Source organism: Dermacentor albipictus, chromosome 5 (assembly GCF_038994185.2).
Source record: "Dermacentor albipictus isolate Rhodes 1998 colony chromosome 5, USDA_Dalb.pri_finalv2, whole genome shotgun sequence".
Taxonomy (NCBI): domain Eukaryota; kingdom Metazoa; phylum Arthropoda; class Arachnida; order Ixodida; family Ixodidae; genus Dermacentor; species Dermacentor albipictus.
The window spans coordinates 59,575,051-59,589,901 of NC_091825.1; the positions used below are offsets into that span (position 1 = coordinate 59,575,051).

Below are 14,851 nucleotides of genomic sequence, written 5' to 3' on the forward strand. Positions count from 1 at the left end.
AAACCCTGGGCTTCGAACCAGACGTGTCGTTGAAATCGCAATCATGTGAAGTGGGCCTTCTAAAAATCGCATTGCGACGCGTGCGAATGCACCGATTTTCGTAGTTCCAGTCGCCGCATGTGAAACAGCCTTAGCGCGTCCTGAATTTGTAAAGCCTGGATAAACCCAGTTGCACTTCAGCTCGCAACTCGCCTGATCTTGCGTCTGACTCGCTCCAGCAACAAAACAAGTCTTAGCATTCTCGGAGCGCTTAATGTATGTACGCAGGCAATACGTGTATAGTGCGCGTCGTATATATCGCTTCATATGACAAAAATGCTCCCTCATTCGCAATCACCATTCATGCCTACGAAAACAAGCCCGAGCGCTCCACGTTTGCCGGCTTCAGCGTCAGAAAGTATATGATTTCTGTGGCGGCTAATTGGACTGAAAGGAATCCATACATCTACGAAGAAAACGGGTTTGGAATGCCCACTTGATATAATTCTGAATAGTGTCGTTGAAGATGACGTCACGTGCAACGTTACAGTAGCAACCGCAGGTTTCTAGCACATAATGGTGTCGCCTGTCGCGCTTTCTGTCCCTTCTCTGAAGAACAGGGCCGTATTTCGCAAAATGCGTTTGAAGTTCCTGTAAAAAAAAAAGAGAGAACATCAGAAGATTAAATTATTTTCTCTTGACTGCTTTTATCACAGAGTCGCACATTTGTAAATGGCTGTAGACTTGAAGTACAAGAAATTGGAATTGCTAATTGTTATAGCATATAGTGAATTCCGGCCAATTTCACAATATATACAGAAAGCGAAAATGAGCAGCCGGAGAGTGCAGCTTTAATGACGCTCTTGATGACGCGCTTTAGTGCACTCTAAAAACTAGGAAGGGTATCGCAGGAGTGAAGCGGCCGGTTCACTCTTCAAAGCGTCGTTTTACTCTCGCAAGATGTCGAGGAGAGTGAAATGCATTGTTCACTCTCTCACCAAGGAGAGAGTGAAATGTGCTTTTCACTCTCCCCTTCAGAGAGAGAGAGTAGTTCTACTCTTGCGGCAATAGAGAACAAAACTTAGCGTAATCTTCTGCTTCAACTGTAGGTGGCTGGCCCCGAACATGGCAATGTATCATTCATGCACGCTCGCTGAGCAAAGAACACATCGTTTTACTTCTAAGAGAACAGGCCGCCGCAGTTCAAAGGAATGCGTAGCGAGCGCTCTACTTTTTCACTCGGAGTTCTCCACCGCGCGCGCGCGCGCTCAAGATCGCGGAACAACACAGCACCGGACAGCGAGCAGCGACGCAGGCCTGCAGCCAGGGGAGATCGTGTATCAGCCATCTCGCGTTGCCACGAAAACACGACAGTCGTTCGTCATGCCTTGGATATAACAACAAATCCTCCACGGTAAGTGAATTCTAACTTAGGTGCACATTCTCCGTATATGTCATGCTATCGCCAGGAAGTCGTCGCTGCGCTTAGCCGACGCGATTGACAAAGGACTAGGCATACGCGCTGTGTCTCTCGATGTCAATCGAAAAAGCCAGTCGTGGCGATAACTGCATGTGATTTTATAACTTTGCCGTTGTCCGTAAGAGCTTTAAAGATCGCAAACGCTGCCAGAACTATGGTATGTTCAATAAGACGCCAGGCGAGAGGACGTTTAAAATGGTTCGTTCACCAGCCCGTGATTCCGAGCCTATGCGGAGCGTGATTAGCGTGCGTTTTGTGTGTTTGAATTTATTCAGTTTGGCAGTCTACTGTGTACGGAAAGCTGTTGAACTAAGGAATCACATAACAGAAGGCGTCGTTTTGCTGGCAGCGTGCTTTTTTTATAAATAAACCGCGCGCTTGACGGTGTTTCGCGCAGGGGGAATCTGCGACCACTGAAGTTACGTGCAGCACCAGTGCTAGTTAGAAACTTTGCCGCAGGCATTCAGCTGCATGCTGCAAGAGGTCAGTTAGGCGCGTTATCTTGAACTTTCTGAAAACGCATGAGGAATCCATGTTTTATGCTGAAAAAAGTATAAACCCCATATATAAGCGATCTTGCGCGCGGCAGCTACAAGCGACGCGATGGAGATGGCTGTCGCGTTCGCTCGTCGCCTACAAGTCGTACTCCGTGCAAGCGACGATATTGAGCAACGCCTCCCCGGTGTTGCCGGCATGAGGGCTGCAATCACGCGTGACGCGTGCTTTAGTAATTTAGGTTGATGTATTTTACTATAAAAAGTAGCATAAAATATTTGCGGAGGTCTTGCCGTAGGTTCTTATCCTTGCACGTATAAAAATTGAATTATTCGCTCGTTCCGCGCGACAATCGGTAGTATTTGAGCGATGTACATACATCCAGTTCCGGCTTCGCGCTATTGGCTAGTCGCTCATAGCACTTTCGGGCGACGAGCGACGATTTCTAGATTTCCAGAACCGAGCCATCTGTTCAAGCGACGGCCCGTTTTGTCGCTCGAAGCCGTCATCTCGTCATCGCTCGAAGGCAGTCATCTTAACATCGTATATTTATGTAATGTCTCCGATTGGAAAGTCAAATCAAGTATGCTCTCTGGAGACAAACACATAGCAGCAAGTGTCATTGAAAGGTTAGAAATGTGTTTTAAAAAAGCTGATTAGTTCTGAGAAGTGACTGCTTTTTGTCTTGCCTCTCAACAGATACATCCATGTGATAAAAAAATAGTGGTACAATGAAATTGCATATTTGCTTAGTGACATGATACATACTTGCAATGAGCACGGTGCCTGTGTTTACTATAAAAAAACAACAGCCCGTGCTTGGTTAGGTTAGGCCCACTACAACATGCAGGCATGGGTGATTGGCACTTTTTTTTTATTTCTGTGTCGTGAGGTTTATTTACGTGCGTATAGGTGCAATGGCACGCAGTATGGCTAGTACAAAAAAAGGGGGGGGGGGGCTCAGATATATGTAGCTCACTGTACACGACACAGCGCAAAGGAAATCCGTGTTCAGCAACTATGTTAAATGCCATGTACGTAAATTTTACAACGCTACTCATTTGAAGCGCGCACAGGTGCATATTGAAGAAAAGTTTTCCAGGGTACATAATTTAGTGCGTCATTTACACTAATTTTGCTCTAACCACAAGAGATAATGATTTTAATATACTGCACGGAAAAACCTAGATCGACTTAAATTGTGTGTCAGCTTCGTGTGTATACATAAAGTCATTCCTATGCATTAAGTTTTTCGCGTAATGCATTACCTGTAGACAGCCTATCTTATCATGTGTACTCTGTTTACATTACAGTTGTTTATTAGTTTACTCATTTGTTTTGCAACTTATGAAATGCCGGTGTATATATATTTTCAACATTTGACATAACCCTGTATGTTTTGTAGGGACAACCCAGGACGTGCATTTCTCAGCACCCAGTCAACTGCCAGAAGTGACTCGAACACAGGCCACCAGTGAGTGGACATGAGTTGCAATTTCACATTATGAAGTTGGCTGCTGCTTTGTACTGAGGCTTTTTTTAAATGAGATGGTGGTGTCGTTCTAATGTACGTTTTGACCACAAAGGTGCGATCATGTCTCACAGAGGCATATATGGTTGCTATTCTCTGCGAGGGACGTGTTCTCGTGTTCGTGAAGCATTTGTGCTTGGCAGTATTGTCGCCCAATGAGTCAGATATAAACACTGTAACTCGCCACTGCCGGCAAGTAGTTGCGAGAAACACAATATATTATGACGCTGTAAAGTTATTTCATTAATTCGAAGGAAAATTTTGCAGCGGGAAAAAAGGTTGCTATTCCAGGTAAACATGTCTTTTTCTCACAAGGTATTTAACCAAACTGGATGCGCGAAATTCGTGACTTATGAATAGATTTTAATTCATCCTTTAGTAATGCTTCTAAAAGAGACTAGAAATAGCATGTGACTACCTCTCCAATCAGCAGATCATACACTTACAGTCATAAGTGGTAGTTCCATGCAGTCTCGCACTCTATATAACCTTTCCTTTCAGCACCATTGGAACTGGCGGCTGTGTTTTGAGAAGGAGGAGTGCACTTGGCACTGTATATGTATGTGTGAAGTCGGTTTTCTTTGTATGTGTTGGCTCACTGATACAAACAGTGCAAAAATCAGTTGTACCATGAGGCTGACGACGCCTTCTGCTGCTAGAAATGCGGCACTTCATATTTTATAGTACTGCATGAAATTTAAATCAAAGCTAGCACATAAAATGATCAAAAAAACTAACCGCTGTTATAGCTATTTTCCTCAAAGAAAGCTTGTCCTTTATGGGCTGTGTTAATCTGAGCTCTCCACCGATGTTTCAGTAGTGAATCCCTTAGTGAGTGAGAGATTGGGGGCAATTAATCGTGTTAGTCTTTAAATGGTGTCCTAATTATGTGTATTTGTTCCAACAAAGTTGTCTAGATTACATTATTGTGTAGTGTAAAGCTTATGAAACCATCAGCAACTAGTGAGTTACTAACATGCATATGCATTTGTCACTATACAGGTGGCACTCGGCTGTACCACTGCAGTGCTGTGGAAATTGCCAGCACCAGCGGCTTTGCAACAGCTGTTTCACAGCATGTCGGTATGTGCTAATTTATAGTTATGTTGGGATGGGTTAGTATTATGGACTACTGCTACTCTGTATTGTGACAGATCCATATGATAAGTGATGTAATGGGCACAGTGAAAACCTGTGAATGTTTTGCTATGGTAAATAAAAAGGCTGTCCTTTTCGTCACTGGAGCAGGGGAGAAGAGCATGCAGGCACTCCTGAATGTACATATATTTCAAAACATGAGAGAGACATATATATATATATATATATATATATATATATATATATATATATATATATATATATATATATATATATATATATATATATATACACATACAATTAAACTAAAGGCAGGGACATTCCATCTTTCATATTGAATTGACTTGTACAGCGCAAAAATACAACACTGACCACAGAGAAGCCCACATGTTAACAGGTTTGATACACACAATAATTCAACAGATTTGATACTTCAGGTGTGCTATTTTACACCAGGGGGAAGGGAAAGGGGACAAAACCAGAAAAAAGTGGAGTGGAAAAGAAAGGAATCGTGCCAAAAAGCATGAGAAACATCGTGCAGCCAGGATCGCCAGCAGGACATCTGAAAAGCACTCCGATAAAATTACATACAGGGCAACCTTACGTATTGTTTGTTTCAATCAACTCAGATCACATGCAGCCATTACTGCAATCAAGTTGTTTCCTTATGTCATGAGGGAATGATGTGGGCCCAAAAAACTGTTTAGAGCTGAAGGATTATGTTCCATGCTAGCCTCATTACCTGCTTTTTATCATATTGTTATCAGCTGCTTATGTTAGGGACAAAAAGTAAGAGTACGAGGTCTTTCCTGATTCGCCATTCCACACAACATGTCTTTGTGACTATATGTACATGCAGATGATCCATAGATGAAAAATATTCAGTACAGTAGAATCTCATTACAAGATACACTTGGTTGTAAGAGACATATGAAAATGGTTTGGTTGGTTTTTCGATGTTTGCAACGTTAACAACACTGTACGCAAGAGACACCTTTGTTACTAACGACTTTTTAAGTATTCACTACTTCGAAGGGACACAAGCCAGACACATTCACTTCATGCACCTTGTGTGCGCTGAAGGGCGTAAAGATCACGCAATCCTCACACAAGTCAATTGCGCATGTCTCTTTAGCATGGACTAGAAAAGGAAGGCAACGAGGACAGTGCAGGGCAGAAAGTGTCGACAGTTGAAGCTGACGAGCGTCTAAGAGCACCTCAAAGGCACTGCGAGCAACAAGGCTTGCGAAGTGAAGTGTTTAACTTCCAGAAGTTAGGAAGGAAGCTAGCACAATCTACAGTCACTAAAAAGCTGTGAATATCTTCTTTAAAGAGCCCCTAAGCCACCGAGGTTGAAATTTATTTGCGGTGTTGCAGTTGTACATGTTAAGGCAACGAACACGTAGCCATGAGAGATTTTCGAAACGGTGCAGTAATAGTGGAGCTACGTGTTTGATTTTTAAAAAGTAGTCCCCGCTCATTTTACTCTTTCATCTGGTACACGCCATCTGGATAGTATCGTCTTTTCCTCGCCTAGTACACCTCCAAATGTTACGGGACAGGCCATCACCAACGAGCTCTGTTGCTGCCGCGCAGGCCCGTCGTCCTGCGAGGGGTGGCGCTAATGCAATACAATGGAACTGTATGGTGACTCTAGTTGAAGAGCCTCATAGGGAGACCCTTCTGTTGGCGTTTCTGTTCTTTGCCCCCATTGGCTGCCCACAATGGCATCGCGAGCAACGCGACGAGGAAGAAGGAGTGTGTATTTGCTTGCAGGCCTTGCCGGCAGTCGTACACTTTCGTTCGACCAATCGACAGCACCGGAAACTGGTGAATCGTCAGAGACAGCCTGGTGAAGTCAGGACAAACTGGGGGGTGCAGGATAGGTCCAAAGAGGCGCACGGAGTCGTTTTCTTCATATTGTGGTGCTCCCACAGTGCTACGCACTGTGGCGTTTGGCATCGTCAATTGTGACGGCATTCTGATTTTGATGCGCGTGTTTACTTGAAATGTTCAAAAAATGTCGAGAAGTGGTTTAGGGGCCCTTTAAGCCACCCTGAGCAATTATTCCTTCAGATATATCTAAACATACTTTAGTGATGATGCATAATAAAGTGATCTAGTCTGGCTCCTCAGTGTTTTAAAATTTTTGGTATTGAGAGACATGTTTCCCGTGCCTCTTGAGTATCTCTTCTGACGCTTAACTGTAATGTACACACACAATTGTATAACTCCTCCTGCAAGTATTATTCATTAAGCCTGGTCACTGATGTGCAAAGCTTGTGGTTAAGTTTTGATGTCCGTACTTTTATGCGAAGCATATTACGAGGGCTCAACCCAGCTCCTCAGGCGCGGCGGTGACCATGAAATCACGTGACACCGTGACGTCACGACAGAGGAGAAGTGGCTTTGGCTCAACTCTTGCAAGACGGGCTGGGTGGGAATCGAACCAGGGTCTCCGGAGTGTGGGACGGAGACGCTACCACTGAGCCACGAGTACAACGCTTCAAAGCGGTACAAAAGCGCCTCTAGTGAATGCGGTGTTGCCTTAGAAACGCGCTGTTTCTAAGGCGTGCGTCTCTTGCTCAGGCGCACATTTCGTTGCCGCGCCGAACGCTGCTTTGCTCGACGCTCACCGCGTCCAATGCGGGGCGCGTAGTCGCTGCCCTGTAGCCCATTGTCTTACACCCCTTGGCGGGTCGACGGGAACGCTGTCGCGTTCCACTCTTGAAGGCGAAGAAGTAATGCATGAGTTGTTTCTTCGTCTAGCCGAACCAAATATAGCCAAGCAACAGCAGTTCACCAGGCTAAACAGTGGTTCAACAACTAAAATAAAGGCTAGTATGCTTCGCATCCTGGGCTTAACCTTACCTAAGCCACAGCCATTTTTTTAGAGCTATGTTTATTAATTCACGCTCTTATTGGTTCTTCGATGCAGGAGGCAATGCCTACGAAATTATTGGCCCTGATGACGAGAGCCCTCAAGGGGCAAACGACATCTCTGTTGCAGAAGTGAGCCCGATACCACCTGAAGTTACCATGACAGGTGGCACGGCAGCAATAGATACAGAGACGGCCATGTCTACTGCAGCTGCAACAGTGTACGAGGCAAGCAGCAGTGTGTCAGCATCAGGAGCAGTGTCAGAAGGAACCGCACCAGGCCTGGTAGAGCAACATGTGTGCTATCACTGTGACTTTTTTTGTAGTGCATACAACTCATTTGCTCAACATACGAAAGCTTTTCACCACGACTGTGAGCCAGTGTTCTTGTGCAGCAAGTGCAAGACTAAGTTAAGTGTTATAACACAGTACAAGCATCACTTTAAGATATGAAAACATATTACAGTTGTTGCCTCCCCAGCCAGCCCACATAGTGACAACAATGTGGAACACATGGTAGGACACACCTCTTCCCCATTAGAAGATAGTAGAGACTGTCAGTGTTGTTGTTAGATTAACTGGTCTTTGTAGGCAACTAGAAGGACAACACAGGTGTCATAAGATTGTTGTTTATGTTGTTGTTGAAGAGGTAAAAAAGAAGTTTGATGCAGCTGAAGTGCCAACTGATATTGAGCAAATCAAGAACAAGCACCTGAAAAAGCAACACTATCGAAATTTGGGTATCTGTGTGCCGCCAACTCTGGTAAGGATGGCATAGGACAGAAGTGTGATGAAAATCACATAGACACTGCTGTTCCATCACTGGTCACAGTGAGCAGTGACTTGTAGGGCAAGAGAGTCAACTGAAACGAACATTATGGCATAGTGTCATGCTCCCATGTGACAATTTTCCATGTTATTTTGCATGATACAGCTCAACCTCCAGAAACGAGACTGCAAATTGTCTGTAAAAAGCTTTCACAAAAAATTATTCATAACACTATTAACACAGCAGTATCTTCTTTTTTTGTGGGTTCGAGGTTCCCGGGTGTCCATTAATGCAAAAATTGCGGAAAAAAAGAACGTGTGTCGTACTTGCACCTTTTTAACACGTACGAGGGGAACAGAACTTTTCTAGTCATGCATCTTCATCATACTATCAGGTTTTTAAATGCCTTTTATAATTATTATTACCAGTTATATCTGAGTGCATTGTATGCATTTATCAGGTCAGTTGGATCAGATGCCTTATCTGCAAGGGAGCCCTATATTCAAGAAATTTGAATTAATATAGGTACGTTAGAGACGCAGTCTTTCAGCACTTTATTGCGTGTGGTTTAAGCATTGCTCAATACTTTTGTGGATGACAGTTTCAACCGGCACAGCACTGCGCTTTGTCACGGTCATGTATCTTCAAAGTGGTGTTTACCATTTGTGTTGATGTGTTTGTGTATTCATAGAGCAAGTTCTTAATTTATTTTTTTCCGCATTCTTGTGCTTGCACTAAGCTTGTATAAGGCAGGTACAAAATGGGCGTCACTATAACGAACTGTTCTGTTGAGCTTACACTTGCAAATAGTGTTCAGATGGCCGCACTTCTATGCAGGTGCACCGATAGCTTTGTGTATGTTCTCATGTTTGTATAAAGCTTATATAAGCTAGTTACTAAATGTATGTCACTAAACATTGTGATATTCTTTAAAGAACTGCTTGGTTGGTTTTACACTTGTGAATTAGTATTGAGGCGGTGGTATTTCCATGTAGGCCCACTGCTAGCTTTCTGTGTGCTCACGTGTTCGTATTAAGCTTTTACAAGGGAGTTACAGCATGTACGTAACTAAGCGCTGTGATATTTTTAAAGAACTGCTTTGTTGGTTTTACACCTGTGAGTAATAGTGCTCAGGTGGCACTAGTCATGTGTAGGTACACAGGGACCATTTGTATACATTATGCTCATGTAAAGCAGTTACAAAGTGTATGTCACTAATCACTGTGATATTTGTTGAAGAATTGCTGTGATGGTTTTACACTTGTGAATAATAGTGGTCAGGATACAGTACTTGCGATGTATAGTTGAATTTATACAGTGCCAAGACATGGGCTGTATACGTACCAAAAGAAATGTATGTCATCATATTGTTGTGATTATTACTGCTTGGATTTTATTAAACTCTAATAAAATTTTTTCTTGTATCTATTGAGGTATGGCAATTTGTCATGCAACCAAACTGAGGACCTGAACTTGTGCATACAAATAAACAGCTAATTTAAGAGTATACTGCTCATATTCTGCGAAACCAGTTTAACAAATCTTGTACTACAATGCTGAAAAAATGACAGAGCTGACAGGGATGTACAGAAAGTTCTGCACTGGCTGAAGGACTGCTCCACACTGGAGTTGGTAATGTTGCCTTTATTAAAGTAGAACAGTAAGTGAGCTTCTGTTAAAAATGTGACAGTCAATGCAGAAACATAAGGCAGACGAGCAGATGTGGCACATTTTTTTCAGGGCCCTCCATGCCTACTACTGCATTTCTAGTCTTCCTGTGCTCTTCGTATAAGCCCCGGTTCAGCCAAGGTTTTTACTCCATGACAGTTGTTCTACTGGGTTCGTAGCAATATTGAAGAAAAAGATGCAATGGTTTTCAAGAACTTTCGAGGCCCCGACACAGTAACTTCAAGGATCTCGTGCGATTTTTTTAGTAGTTTGGATAGGGCGATAACTTGTTCAACAACATTGTTAATTTTAATGCAAACAAAAGAATACAAAACAAATCGCAATTCACTGATTTCAAAAATTTGAAAGACTGCTAATTTGCCTTTCATGCACACAAGGAAGCATTTCAAGAAAGCGCTCAGTTTTTCTGCAATAGCACAATTAACTACTTGGACCTGCAACATTTGCAGTTTTTGAATACTGTTTGGTTTGACAGTGTATGGGATGTCATCTGTTGCCTCAGCTTTTCACCACCAAATAAGCAATAGTCATTTGTAATTTCCTTTTATTGTGTCTGTAGCTCTCAATTTACTCATCACGGCTTTGAATGCCTGAACTGTTGAGCTTCCTGCTTCTGCTCCTCCAAGTACATTTGTCGCCGGTTCCATGTGCCTAAAACTGGTATCTGCAGCTCCTTTGTAATTTCAACTTTAAGGATGTCGCTTTCCTTCTATTACCTCCACAGACAATTCACTGTGACATGCGAACAGTGTCACAGAAGGGGAAAAATACCACTTGGCAATGTCTGCTATGTCTAGCCAAGTGTACAAATTTAAGGACTTTCCAGTACTTCTAAAAATTCCAGGGTTTTCAATGCCTTGAAAATGGCATTTTAGAAATAAAGGGTTTTTCAAGGATCGCTACAAACGCTGGCTTCTAGCACCTCAATAATTTGACAAGCTTATTTTGGCATGGAGTTCGGAAATTCATGCTTTTTAGCTAACGCTGCACTATCTCTGTACATTGAAGCCACGAGAGCGCAACCATTTTGGAGTAAAGAAAAATACTGAAAGCTTTTAATACCACTCTTTTTCTATGGAGCTTCGTATTGCCTAGTTAGGTTTACGAATGTGCCTGGTTTTGGTGGGCGTTTCTTCGACATTTTCTGTGAGAAGTAGATGACTAACCCCCGTATTCAGAAATGTATATTAATACAAAGCTCATGCTTGACTTTATATAAACGACGCCTGGTGCGAACGTCCCCCAAACCACCCGCCGTGGTTGCTCAGTGGCTATGGTGTTAGGCTGCTGAGCACGAGGCCGCGGGATCGAATCCCGGCCACGGCGGCCGCATTTCGACGGGGGCGAAATGCGAAAACACCCGTGTACTTAGATTTAGGTGCACGTTAAAGAACCCCAGGTGGTCGAAATTTCCGGAGTCCTCCACTACGGCGTGCCTCATAATCAGAAAGTGGTTTTGGCACGTAAAACCCCATAATTTAATTTTTTCCCCCAGACGCTCACTGCCTTTCTTTTGGTGCGTTCACGACTTGCGTCATTTAGATCAAGTCAAGCATGGGCTTCAAGTTATGATGCATTTCTGAATATCGGGGTAAGCGTGCGCAATTCCGGGCAGCGCATTGTGCCATTGACACTGAGAGGAAACGGGGAAAACAAAGTTAACGCCCTATACTCCTAAACTTTCGCCTACCTGTGGTGTGCGTGTATCGTGGAAGAAGAAACAGCGCAAACACCACGACGAAAAAAAGCATCAACCGCACCAGCGCTTCGTGGTGTTGTCCATGTTTTTGCGTCGTCCTTGTGTTGCGCTGTTTCTTCTAAAATGCTCAACCAACTAGCCGGCAAGTCTATCCTGTGCATATATATTGAACACACGTATGAATGTAGATGGTCTTCGAAGCTTTTAGAACGAGCACTGCCACAGGATACGAGCTGTGCACGCGTAACAAGTGGACACATTAGTCATTTAAACATGCGTGCCAATGCATGTGACGCGGCTATCGGCATAAGCAGTCTCCAAATGCTGGAATGCATGCTCTTCAAAACGCTAACGATCCGCTGCTAATGCAGGAGAACAGCTCACAGCGGACTGAACCCAACTCTAAACTTATGCACTTGAAAAGAACGCCTACACGGCAGCGTGAGGCACGTCGAAATGCCTGGTACGAATGGAACTGGCGGAAAAAATAAACAGAAATGCTCACCAGTATACGCGCGACTTAAATTCACATACGTGTATGGTTGGCACGATACTTCGTATCCGCGTATTTTCGGAGAACATATAATGCATGAACTGGAAAAGCACTCGATCGTGAGCTGAACGGCACATTTGTTATTTTCCTGGGGTGACGACAAGCCGTGAATAGTTCTCACGTCGTCGTCTACGTTGTATTCCTCCGTTAGTCGTAGCAAGGAATGGAAATGATGCAAACGCAAACATATTCCAGTACACAACAGCACAGCACACTGCAGAGAAACTCCACCCACCGCAGCCGATTTCTCAAATACATTTGCTTTGTATATAAGATCTAAAACAACACGACTGAGCGCGGTGGCTCTGTGGTGTAATGGTTAGGATGTGTGCTTTGAATTGTATAGATGCGAGTGTACGCGGGTTCGATTCCACGTGATGTATAGAGCAATGTGGTTCTCCAGATAAGTGTGTGATTCCGTCGACTACTGTGTTCAAATTAGATTATGTGTCTCCTGATTGTGAAATATGCGAAGATGTTTGCGGATTGAACGTGAATTAGCTTTTTTTTTCTCCGCAGTGGCGTTCGGGAGACGCATAGGCCGATTCCGAGCAGTCACAACTCATGGTAGGCAGCAAATAGCCTGGAAAAATGACTTTAAAATCCTGCATAACATTGCTCACGCCTATTCTGAAGGCCGCTTGGAATTGGGCCACTGAGTCTGAGGAGCCGCCTAGGGAACGGTGTATCAGCGACCCTAATTTGATCTGATTTCCTGCCTGCATGCGTGGCCAGGACTTCGCTAAGAGGGTATTGGGAAGAGTACTAGCACTCTGTTTGGGGGAGTACAAGTACTCGGTCTGGTGGAGTGCCATTACCCCTGCGGTGAGAGTATTACCACTCTGCAGAAGAGTACTAGCACTCCCTGTGGGAAGAGTATTATCACTCTGCAGAAGAGTACTAGCAATCCCTTGCGGTAGAGTAACAAAACTCTGTCAACAGGAGTTGACCTACTCTCTCTCAAAGAGGGTCGATCTACTCTCGAAAAGAGAGTGAAATATGGGACAAGCCGCTACTCCCTCAAAGGGAGTGCCCGGCACTCTCTTAGTTTTTAGAGTGTGTGGACGCCCGTAAGTGATGAGCTTGCTTATGCCTCACAGGTGGTCGAGCATCAAGCGAGCGTCTTTTTTACGGCGAAGCTCTTAGCCACTAGTTGATAGGCATTTTTCGGTCTGGCTCACCGAAAAAAATGCAGTACCGCAACCTAGCGAATGCAGCCGTTCAGTGGCGCAGCCCTCAAGCGGCAGCTGGAAAAGAGATTTGTGTTTGAGTTTCCGCGTAAGAAAATTGTGTTTTCTCGCATCCTTAAATTGCAGTCCGATGCTATCATGTCTCCAGGTTGTGTGCTACGCATTTATGGCTGCAGTGTCTGCAAATTAGGCGTTTTTTTCTGACGAAATTTGCTTTTTAACATTCCTCTAGTGCAATGAGGCACTGCGCTTGGCATTGGGCCTTTGTAAGAACGAGGATGTATCCTGCACTTCCGCACGCGTGCGTGTGCGCGTGACTCATGTCGCTCGTAGTGGTGGTTCTTGTGCGACGTCGTCTACCGTCGACAATAGGTGGAATGGAGGTGGATTTTTTTCAATCCGCGATCTCGGTTGCTTCATGCTCGATGGACGGTGAGGAGCAAGCAGTCACGTCACTTAACGGCGTCTGTATTATTGGCATGGCAGTTGCGTTCTGCGGTCTTTCAGTTTCGCTTTTCTGTGTGAAATCGGCCGGAATCCACTACGTTGTAAAAAATTAGCAGTGTCAATTTTTTTCCCCATTTCTGGAAGCGATTTGAGCTCCTCGGACAGCGCCTTTCAACTCTTCCACTGAGATCAATCGCCCGCCTCTTCTGGTTAAAGGTTACTGTATTTTTCATTATTACTTTTCTAATTACTACACCGACTCATCTTAATATATGTGACTCGGCGGTAAAAGCGATCAAGAGGAGCTCAATTAGTTTATTGTCTTCCATATTTTTGACGATTACGATACTCCCTAATGCGAATTTTGAGAGCACCTGTTTAGGTGTTCTGAATTCGCAAAATATTGTGGCGAAGAATTTGATTCTGAACGACAGGGTCCTCTCGACGGCGGCACTGGGCCTCTGCTCGGGCAGATATAGTTCAGCAGCAGCGCCAAACAAAGCATTTCCACAGGTAGCGCCGCCCACTGTTCAGGAAGAAAGCGTGGACACGGGAACGCATCGCTCGCGCGGAACGCCTTCTCTAGCGGCAAGCGGCACAGGCGAAGTACCACCTGCGCAGTTTGTCCGAAGCACACGCCAGCTTTTTGTTTCCATATCATGGTGTCGGTAAACCCGCTCACCGCATGCCTGGTTGCCGCCGGGGAAGAATTCTCTTGCGCCACTCCGCTTTCCCCTTCACCCATACGCCCTACCCTCCTCCTCCGCTTTCCTCCTCGCTCTCTCTTCGCTATTGCCGCATTTCATCCCCCTCAATACAATACAATAACAATACACTCTGAGTTCGCTCTTTCATCTTCGCTGTGCTCGTTCGCTCTGTACGACGACTACGCTCAACGCAGGAACGGGAACCTATAAGAGCTGCGCTCTAAAAGAACATCGTGAATACGCGCAGAAAAGAGACTTTGCGCCCGAAGCCGTGACATGACGCCGGAAGGTAAGAAACTACGCATTTCAATATAGGAAGCGCGAGACGCTTCCT

At 44.4% G+C, this 14,851-nt stretch overlaps 1 long non-coding RNA gene across 1 annotated transcript; it reads left to right on the forward strand.

Annotated features, from left to right (window-relative positions):
• The first annotated feature begins 1,024 nt into the window (after positions 1–1,024).
• LOC135915780 (uncharacterized) lies at positions 1,025–9,662 on the forward strand. The gene is made up of 4 exons (XR_011514812.1): positions 1,025–1,393; positions 3,360–3,428; positions 4,488–4,568; positions 7,522–9,662. It is a non-coding gene; the product is annotated as an uncharacterized lncRNA (long non-coding RNA).
• The last annotated feature ends 5,189 nt before the right edge of the window (positions 9,663–14,851 follow it).